The sequence below is a fragment of the Astatotilapia calliptera genome, chromosome 12 (genome assembly GCF_900246225.1).
Source record: "Astatotilapia calliptera chromosome 12, fAstCal1.2, whole genome shotgun sequence".
NCBI classification, from domain to species: Eukaryota; Metazoa; Chordata; class Actinopteri; order Cichliformes; family Cichlidae; genus Astatotilapia; species Astatotilapia calliptera.
This window is the reverse complement of record NC_039313.1, coordinates 37,038,976-37,048,430: the sequence shown is the minus strand read 5'-3', so window position 1 is coordinate 37,048,430 and position 9,455 is coordinate 37,038,976. Positions and strand designations below refer to the sequence as shown.

The following is a 9,455-nucleotide window of genomic DNA, read 5'->3' as shown; positions in this document are numbered from 1 at the left end:
TAAACAATGTGTGCAATGGATCTGTGACATTCAAGCTCAAAGGGAAATATATTTGAATGTCATTGGCAAAGCAATGGAAAGAAATATTACATTTTCTGTATATAGTGACGGAGGCGAGTGCGACCGGACGGTAGTCATTAAAGCAGGAGTGAGACGACTTCTTCGGTACAGGAATGATTTGAGAGATGTGGGAACGACAGCCTGGCTCACTGATGTATGACCATGCAGCGTTTAAAGTGTGGAAGTAATCACATTACTTTGAGTTTGATTCCATAAAAATAACAGAAACAGCGTCCGCTGTTCACTCTGTGGGAAGAAAACTTCTTTCTACAGCAAAAAATTAAACTTCTAATCTGAGCGAGCAGCGAGCACGCTGCCACGGGAATGTGACATTCACAGAGAAACCCACGGATCCTCCCACTGACATGACCGCTGTGGGCAGACCTCCACCCGCCCCACTCCTGCTAAACAGCTGACAATAGATTTAAGAGCTGCTGAGTCTTTGATTTCATTCATTTCTTCTGTTTTACTTGCATCTGTTTGACAGAGCAGGTTCCAAAACACATGATTTTATTTTATGCTGGAATATGCAGAACACAGGTTTCAGTGTTAAACACGCTTCTTCAGTCAGAATTTAGTTTTTGCTGGATGCATCAAGTTAACAGAGTAAAACAAGTTTTAAAAAGAGACTTTTATATGATGATTATGCAGAATAAATAGAACTGGGCTGAAGGGTCTGTTGCTTTACTACATATTCAGGTGGAGCATCATGTTTTTTAAAAGTAACTAAGTATTACTTTTGAAAGTAAGTAATCAGGAAAGTAACAGGATTACATTCTTGAAGAAGTAATTAATAATTAGTAACTAATTACTTTTTTCAAGTAACTTGACCAACACTGTATATATGAGATACAGATATACATAATTACTCCCAGCACGCCCCTGCGGGCGGTTTATCCTTCAAGCTCGGGTCCTCTACCAGAGGCCTGGGAGCTTGAAGGTCCTGCGCAGTATCTTAGCTGTTCCCAGGACTGCGCTCTTCTGGACAGAGATCTCCGATGTTGTTCCCGGGATCTGCTGGAGCCACTCGCCTAGCTTGGGAGTCACCGCACCTAGTGCTCCGATTACCACGGGGACCACCGTTACCTTCACTCTCCACATCCTCTCGAGCTCTTCTCTGAGCTCTTGGTATTTCTCCAGCTTCTCGTGTTCCTTCTTCCTGATATTGCTGTCATTGGGAACCGCTACATCGATCACTACGGCCGTCTGCTTCTGTTTGTCTACCACCACTATGTCCGGTTGGTTAGCCACCACCATTTTGTCCGTCTGTATCTGGAAGTCCCACAGGATCTTAGCTCGGTCATTCTCCACCACCCTTGGGGGCATCTCCCATAACCATTTAATATGGAGGGCCAGGAGTCCCAAAATGAATCAAACACATCATTAAATAATCTTTTAAATGTGTCATGAATTTAAATTGTAAATCAGTAATTTATTCAATGTTCAGTTCATTTTTATTTCGAACATATACATTCACCAACAGTCCATAACATCATCCATTCAGCTGTTTGAAAAGCAGTAGGCAGAAGTATACACTTATGTTTATACTTATTTAGCCCCCCTCAGGTTTACGTCTTAATCATTTCCTCGCCAGTCTATTTAAATTTGAACAAGTGTGTCAAATTAATAGAACTGTAATTTAATCATTCATATATTTAATAATTTATTTCCAGTTTTTTCATTCCCATGCATAAATAAATATACTGAACATTAGTTTGCAGAGTTTTGATCAGTGTGAGATTTGCTGCATTTGGCTGTTTAAAAACATTTAAACAGCAAATTAAAAACAAATTGTCCCAAACTGGCTGGAACGACACAGCTGGGAGAGTCTGGATCAGAGCTCACAGACCGCAGAGGCGCGTGATCAGAACTCCTCCTCTTTACTGCGGCACAGCCACAGACCATCCCGACACCGCGCTCACACAGGACGCCGTCAGGAAACTGCAGAAGAAGAAAAACAGGAAGTTTGCTGAACATGGGAATAAAACTGTCACGGTCACGTGACCCAACCTGCTCAGTCAGCTGTCTGGTCACGTGACGTTCTGGGATCAGACGAACGCTTCGGTCGATCTTTGTCACGGCGCCCCGCTCTGAGAACACACTGCCTGGCGGGGGCGCTACAATTCGGCCTTTTGTTCACATCATCTCCCAGAAGACCCGCCCACCCTGCGACATCACCACACACTCACATCAAACCTCACCTTTGTGGCTGAGGCGCCACCGATGACATCACAGCTCAGGATCAAATCAGAGAGCAGAGCCACCTGCAAGAACACAAACTGATGGTTAGATTGTAGCCGTGGACTCCGTGGAAGTCGTGGACGCCACGTGCCGCCTGGATCAGAGTACGCTTCAGTCCGGTTTTGTCACGGCCCCTCCCCTCTGTGAACAGACTGCTGTGGGAGGGGCTTCAGTCGGCCTTTTATTACATCACTTCCAGGCAGAGCGACATTTGACGGTGGAGGTTTAGTGTTTTTGGGTGAACTTTAAAGAAGTCAGATTTAAGAGGAGTCAGAGACATTGGTTCATTGATTATTGACAATCGTATTATTAGTTTCATGTAAACACTGAGGACGAGCAGACTCCCCGGCTCCTGCTTCGTTTCCTGCTCTCAGCTGAGTGAGGTGGACCCTGTAGAGCAGCAGGGTCATGTGACACACCTCAGTCTGAGCACGTCCCAGAATCCCACCCACCCGCTCACCTGTGCCGATGTCACAGCGGCTCTCGGTCCGTTTTCCCAGCATGCATCATTCACAGACACAGAACTTCAGCTGTAATGACTTCAGGTAAAACCACCTGCTGCCCCCTGCTGCCCCCTGCTGGCCGGAGCCTCCATTACAGTCTGCAGAGTCAGCAAAGAAAAACTGAAATAAACGTTCGGAGTCTCAAAGGCATTCAAACATGAATAAAGCCCCGCCCCCTATTTTCTTACTAGTCTTCATTTTGAGCTTCAGCTTCAGCAGGTTTCCAGAGTGGCTTTTCATTCGTTTGTCTTTTTTCCAATATCACTGTATTTATGACAAACGCCAGATTTATAAAATGCAGCAAAGATATTCGAACACAATAAACACGCCCATAAAGGAATTTTATCAAATTAACAAATAAAAACAATAAATGTAGTTTAGCTGAGTCCACAACATGGTTTCAGTTGTTAGGGAGCTACAGTGTTTGTGTTTGTGAGGGCCTGAGACGCTGAGGCAGAACTGCACCTGACAGCAGCTCCACAGCCACACCTGCTGGACACCTTCGCTACTGTCACATCTGGATTACAGTACACTGTGACACAGAGACCCACGGGGTCCTTTTTACATCTGTAACCATCAATAATTCTGATCAGCAGTCTCCAAAACACCTGCTGAAGGCTGAGCCTCAGTGAAGTGCGGTAACATCGCAAGGCTGATCTCTTTTAGGAAACTCGCCTCTCCGTCAGCCTCCACTCAAGCCGTCTGCCTCCCGGCACCGGACGGGTAATCTGGCATACCAGGCAGATTACCTGCTGTGAGCCGGACAGCCCGTTGGTTCATTTCCATTACTGACGCTGGACTGAAGGACAGAGATCAGGGCGGGAGAAGCGACGGACAAACAACGCTGAACTGTGACAGTAGGGCTAGGCCAGCTCTGTTCTAGGAGGCCCTCTGGACCCAGTGGAGGTGGTGAGTGACAGGAGAACGGCGGCTAAGCTGTCATCCCTGATGGACAACATCTCCCACCCCATGCAGCAGACTGTGACAGCACTGAGCAGCTCCTTCAGTGGGAGACTGCGGCACCCACGGTGTGGGACGGAGAGATTTCGCAGGTCTTTCCTCCCCACTGCTGTCAGACTCCACAACAAAGACTTTAACTGATCAAACACATCCACACATGTGCAATACTTTTCTGGCATCGTATTTTTACTCAGTTGTATAGCATTTGTATTCTATTTTTATCTTATTGTATATTTTATTCTATTTTATTCTAATGTATATAGTATTTATTCTATTCTATTCTGTACTGTATTTATTCTTATTGTATTCTAATTTTTGCTTCATAACTTTTGCACTGTCCACTTCCTGCTGTGACAAAACAAATTTCCCACGTGTGGGACTAATAAAAGTTATCTTATCTTATCATACCGCTCACGGTAGCACCGGTGTCATGTTGGGCAATGATAGGAAAATGAAACATGGCGATAGAATATGGGTAAAACGTGCATGCGCAGTGCCTTTGTTTTCATACGCACACGGCGGAAAAATCATGGCGGCGACGCAGAATGAGGAGGACGAAAGTGGATCGTTGAATGAAACGGATGAACCAGAACTGGTTTGTAAAAATGCTGCAGCTTCACTGGTGTGGAACTGGTTTAGCTTTCGTCCGTCAGATACACAACAAAGCACTATTTTTGGTGGAGCATGCTAGCGGGCCGCCGTTATTACCGTGTTGTTTGGAAAATACGGCGCACTTAAAATCTGAAAAGTCGACAGAGCCCCTTATAATCCCGTGTGCCTTATGTATGAACTCTGGTTGTGTTTACTGACCTCGAAACGATTTTATGTGCACGGTGCTCGAAAATCTGTCAGATGTTTCAGTACGACTTTGCTGAGCTACGAAGCCGCACCGCTTGATGGATTGTTGGAGCGTTACGGCTATCGTAGGCGGAGCCTCGCGGAGTGATACGTAGTGTGCTTCAACATAATATAGACTATGTGCACGTTAGCATATGCTACTTCCGGTGTGGAAACTCCTGTGGGGAGCTGTGTTTCCGGTGTCCTATTCGCGCCTGGTTTACGGTCCAAAACAAGTTAAGCAAATGAATCAAGCGGCGATTTACATTTCTATAGATGTCTCGGGCATTTACCCAACATATCTGTAAATGATGTTCATCGACTTGTTGATATTTCCCCCGCGCCTCAGAGCAAAAGAGAAAAGGGATTCAAATGTTATATTTCTCAGCTGTCCCTCGTTTATCGCGGGTGTTATGTTCTAAAAATAACCAGCGAGAGGTGAAATCAAGGAGCCGATTTTATTTTTGACGATGCAAAACGTTTGGTGGACATCGTGGACATACAGCACTGCACTGCAGAGTCACACTGCTAGCATCGATGCAGCAATTCTGTGCTGTACAGGAGAGACAGAGGAGATCGTCTGCAGCGATCAGGACGCAGGACACAATGTGCTGTAAAAATAAGCAAACTTGCACTAAAAAATCTGAAACAGCGAGGTGAAAGGTGAAGCGCGTTATAGCGAGGGACCGCTGTAATTTTGAAGGTAAGTCACAACATACCCTTCCTACATACTAATGTATAGAAACCGTTACCAGCAGTCATTCGTTTTTTGTGTGGCTTTTTTCACGGTTTGTTAACATGCTGTGTATCAGAATCAGAATCAGAATACTTTATTCATCCCGAGGGAAATTAGGGTTACAGCAGGCAGCACGCTAATGGCGCATGCGCACTCACAAAGGAACCTTCTGACCAACTTTACACAAACATCACATTGGGCAGACATGTCAGAAAGGTAGGCTGATAGGAAAAAAACAACGAAAATACACTACATGAGGTGAGAGGAGGAGAAAAAAAAACTCCACTCAGACTGAGCTCCTGGTGGAAGAACAGTTTGATAACAGAAAAAACACCTCAGCACAAAAGCACATGACTATCAATACACCATAGAAACACGAGACAAGCAACAGGGGCGGGTAAAGGGTAAGAGAGAGCCGGCGTAGACAGCGCATCCGGTCCTGCAGCATCTGTGCTGGTCCAGTTGACTGCTATCATCCCCGGTAGGGCACAAGCATCGAAGGCGTTGGAAAGGGAGGGGGATGAGTGAGTGCTTATCAGTGTAAGTGTGTGTGTGTGCGTGTCCATAGTTTAGCTGAGACAGTGTCCTTCGGCCTATCAGGCTAAGTAAACAGTCCTCCAGCCAATCCAGGTGTCCTTCATGGGGCGGGAAGAATAGTCATCACACAGTCGTTATCAGGGAGTTGTTTTGGTGGGCTCCAGCCTTGGGCCTGCAGCTGGCGCCGTGGTGTCCAAATGTTGAATATTGTTGATTTCTCCTTTGTGAGCAGCTCGAATTCTAGCACTCCGAGGCTGGTCTCTCGAGCTCCCGTTGAAGAGCTGCGAGCCTCCCCATGATGGTATCAAACTTCTGTTCCGTGGTGTTGTCAGTCTTTTGATCAAATCCATAATTCTCTTTTAGGTTTAGAGAACGACAGTGAGAGACTGTTCCAGGGAAAGTAAATTCACACAAGACAAGACAAGGACATAGAGGCGAAGCAGGGAAGATAAGGGTGAGGAGGAGAGGAGAAAGTGCGACCGCCTTCGCTGAGAGCTCAAGAAGGAGGTGTAGGTGTGTACTTGACGAGCTGATCTCGACATAACGGGGAAACATCTGGTTTGACTGTTCTTCACCTGTAGTTTGAATGCTGAACATTTGCCTGTTTAGATCATGAGACCAGTCACTACACAGAGATGTGCTTCTGCATGTGGACGATGTGTCTTCTGCTGCAGCGATGCAGTTCTGCTTGTGTTGAGTGAAGTAAACAGCTGATCGATCTAAACTCTTTAAACTGATCATTAGATTTTTTATGACACAGCAGCGGTGAGCGTTCCCACCTTCTCTTTGTAACTTAACACCATCTTTCCGTTTTAGAGTTTTGGACATGATTGTGGAGGATATATCTTCGCAGTAGCGATTGACCGCAAAGTAAAGCTACCGGAAATGTACAACCCCACATCCGGTCTCAAACCAGGAAGTTAGCATTGTCTCGTGCACAGGGTCTATTACTGTATTGTGTGTGTAGAGCCTCTTTTTAAGGTTTGTGGATGTTGTACATGGTTATGCTGAGGATATGTCGGCCGGTTTCCACTGGAAATGCCTTTTGGTTAAACTGTTAGCGAGCAATTTGCACTGTTAAATGTTTATATAACTTTAATGCAGATTAAAAAAAACAGCTGGTTGATTAAGTGAACATACATTGATGGTTTTGCACTAATAAAGTTGAGGAGTTGTAAAGTATTTTGTCCAGTGTCAATTATATCGTCAGTTATATCGTTATCGCACATTTTCAAATGTATATGGTGATAAATATTTTATCTGCCCTGCTCTATGTGACAGAGAAAAAGAAACTAAAACACGAGTGTGTCAAATACACCCAGGTGTTAGCAGCAGACAGCAGGGTGGGACGCGGTGACCACGCGTGGACCACAGGCGGAGCCGCACAGCAGCTGTTGTAGATCCACGCACGGTCACTGAGACATAAACGCGACACTTACACAACGACACTAAAGCGACCGGAAGGATTATTTATGATGTAGCGCCGAGTCTGTGAATGACGTCACGCATGTCCTGACTTACATCATTTAAATCTGCAGAATATTCACCAACACGAGCAGAGAAATAAAACACACAGAAACACCGGAAGTGGGTCCTGGGAACCCTACGGCTCACCTGGTCGCCCCGCGGACACGTCCGCGTGGAGCGTCCCGTCGGGTCCCGGTCCACGTCTCAGGCGCACGTGGAGCTCGGATCATGACTGATTATTGAAGACTGATCTGATGAGAAGCCGCGAGTCCGGTCCGCCGACCAATCAGCGCCCACCACCCCGGCTGCTCGAAATTTATTGGTGGATGGAAAACAACGACACGGTGCGTTACCGCCACCGGCTGGCGCGGAGTGTGAACTGCAGCCCTCAGACAAGCCAAACATAAGGCTCGGGGGCCAGAACCCAGCCCACTGGACAGGGTCGGGAGATGTGACGCACCACGGGGAGCGTACGCCCGCTGTGCTCCGGGCACAAACTCACATTTTGATCTAAAATGCTCTGTTCCCAGCTCTGTTCTGGGATGCACCCTGGACCCAGTGCAAGGGTGGGAGACAGAAGGACTCTGGCCAAAATAACATCTCCGATGGACAGAGTCTCCCAGCCCATGCATGTAGATGTTGTTGAACTGCAGAGCTCCTGCAGTGACAGGCTGCTGCATCCTCGATGCATGAAGGAGCGTTTCCACAGGTCCTTCCTCCCTGCAGCTGTCAGACTTCACAATCAGAACTGCTCCCAACAAACACAGATGTTTACATCTGTGCTGTAACTGCAATAAGTTAATTAACCGATTCGCACTACAACCTGGTTTGCCTCTTACCTGTAGTTATTTAATTTAATTTAATAACTGTACAGTACTCTGTTTATAGTAACGATTGTCCTTAATGTAAATATGTAAGAAAAATTGTGTATGTTTCTGCTCTGTGTCCTGTTTGTTTGTATATGTGTCTTTTTGGCTGCTGTTACAACCAAATTTCTCCTTGTGGGACAATTAAAGGATTATCCTAAAATCTGACAAAATCATAAAATTAGAGAAGAAAGGTTTATTCTTTATATTTTTAAACCCACCAACACGTTTAATGAATCATTTTCTTGAAATACAAAAATGAACGTATGCACAAATTCTGGAGCCTATCCTGGCTCTGCGAGGGCGAGAGGCGGAGTCCACCGAAGGCGTCCGCTATGCACCAACTCCAACACTTCCTCACACGTACTGCGATGATGATAAGCTGGACTCTGCAGGTTTGATGTGAAGCCAGTGAGCCACATGACCTCGGGGTCAGTGTGTCTGCCAAACAAAGATTTACATTTTAAATGAAGGTTTTCCACATAAATGAGTTAAAACTACAAATTTGACCCTTTTGAATGATTTTCTTTACTTCATAAGTCCAGAAAACTTTCAGGGCTGAAAAACTACAAACACTGTAACACCCACTGCAAAACTCACAGTGTTGTTGATGCAGTGATCATCAGTATGAGGGCACATATCACAGTTTGATGTCTTTGACTTAGAGGGAAAATGCATTGTGGGTAAATTTTCAGCGTGGAGCCTGTGGGACAGGTGTGCGTTAACCTGATACCAGGATGGTCTCCTGGCTGGGACTTTCAGTCTTATGTGGAAACAGCCTGTGATTTGGTGCACTGGTGTATAAATATGGTGTTTCTTGTGGTGGTTAGCTGTGGCAGGAAGTCAGCATGAGTTCTGTGGAAAGTGACGAGTGGGTCAGGGTACCGAGTCATACGCTCACTTTTTCCTAAGAATCCTTCGGGTCACATGATCAGTGTCGGGTATATAAAGGCTGCGTTTCTGTGAGGTCAGCAGCTCTCAGCCAATCAGACACCGTCTGCACGGTACGACTCCTCCCTCAGCATACGGGATCTACACCCATCTTAGTTTAGTACTTTCCAGTGTTTTTAGGATCTGACTGAAGCTTTAATCCTACTCACAGCACTTTGATCTGTATTTTAATGGGATTATAGACCCTGGCTCCATTCACATTAACAGCTCTGACTCCTATTATTACAGCTTATTGGAGTTCTGTCAGTGTTTTCTGTTGGAAGTTCACATTTCTGTCACGATATCGCTTTAAAACTC

General features: G+C 45.7%; 1 long non-coding RNA gene and 1 other non-coding gene across 2 annotated transcripts; both read right to left on the bottom strand.

Annotated features, from left to right (window-relative positions):
* Positions 1–1,471: 1,471 nt before the first annotated feature.
* Positions 1,472–7,640, bottom strand: LOC113034157 (uncharacterized). The gene is made up of 4 exons (XR_003274124.1): positions 7,489–7,640; positions 2,762–2,902; positions 2,262–2,324; positions 1,472–2,001 (listed from the first exon to the last, which is right to left on the bottom strand). It is a non-coding gene; the product is annotated as an uncharacterized LOC113034157 (long non-coding RNA).
* LOC113034435 (small nucleolar RNA SNORD89) lies at positions 2,102–2,213 on the bottom strand. Its single transcript, XR_003274179.1, has one exon. It is a non-coding gene; the product is annotated as a small nucleolar RNA SNORD89 (small nucleolar RNA).
* Positions 7,641–9,455: the final 1,815 nt, after the last annotated feature.